Genomic DNA, 1,112 nt, shown 5'->3' with positions numbered 1-1,112 from the left:
TTTTCGTCACAGGTATGACATAAAAAGCCGTACCACACAAGGCTTAGAAGTTTTATCACACAGGCTTCCGTTGAATACTTCGAACATACTTTGTGCACGCCAGTGCTGCGCGGGCAAAAACTCGAATACCTGATTCGGATGTCGGAACATTGCTGTTTATTCAAGGGCACCAAATTTTCTCAACTTCTGGCGCATTTCGCATCTAAATATGTGTTTTCTCAGGTGGGTATGACATACTAGTAAGCCCCTACCGCGGGTCGGATCACCCTCCGGCGTTCGGGTGATCCAGTTATCCAACCCGCGGTTGGGCTGGTACCTCGGGTGATATGGAATACACCTTGTTGTATTTTAGTTGCATAACAAATAAGAAGGGTCATGATTCTGAGTGCGCATGCAAAAGGTAAATGCCCCTGACTCGTAAACAGTTTTTGTGTCTCTAACGCTAGTTCACCTTTATCCGCCAAGGGTAACCTATATCCGCTTTTAAAAACAGGGTCGTCAGAGAGATCATGTAAGGAAACGTTGATGGTATCGATGTTCCCCTGAAGTACCAGGTTGTTGCAGAGGGTTTTAGACGCCGAAAGCACAGAAAGACAAGAGACAAAAGACGACGCGTCCAGACACTTCTGAATCCTGAACTCAACTGACTTTTATTTGATTGTGCGAACGCGTTCCAAACGCGTTCGAATACCCCACCTGCGAACGGGCGCAAACGTCGCTATTCGACGTCAAACACTCGTGCCCGTCCGCAAGCGGGGACGTGGAAACTGCCGTTGTACGACTTAGAATGTACTTTTCTAGGACTTGTAACATATGCTTGTAACGCAGAATTGTACCCTTCCTACACTCACCCCCAGTTTAAATACTCGCCGTCCTCGGCGAGTGAAACACCATACGTAAATCAACCCACATCAGTTTGACAATATAAAAACAGATAGTTTATCATATGTTAAAATTTGCTACTTTAAGTGGTCTCCTCAGATGGCAAATATCTAATTAAGTCAGTTCATGGGTCTGTTCAAGTGTCCATAGTTCAGGTCTTCTCTGGTCTCCCGTCACATCACATATCCACGCTTTTTCCTCTGCTATTCTCAGCAACTCTCTCCCGACCC

At 45.9% G+C, this 1,112-nt stretch overlaps 1 protein-coding gene across 1 annotated transcript in view; it reads right to left on the bottom strand.

Moving 5' to 3' along the window:
• The window catches only part of LOC118426759, an 11,560-nt gene that overhangs the window by 8,549 nt on the left and 1,899 nt on the right, over positions 1-1,112 (bottom strand). The gene's annotated exons all lie outside the window — the stretch shown is intronic.

This window comes from Branchiostoma floridae, chromosome 11 (genome assembly GCF_000003815.2).
Source record: "Branchiostoma floridae strain S238N-H82 chromosome 11, Bfl_VNyyK, whole genome shotgun sequence".
Lineage (NCBI taxonomy): Eukaryota > Metazoa > Chordata > Leptocardii > Amphioxiformes > Branchiostomatidae > Branchiostoma > Branchiostoma floridae.
Note: the sequence above shows the minus strand (reverse complement) of the source record. Positions and strands in the feature narration are given on the sequence as shown.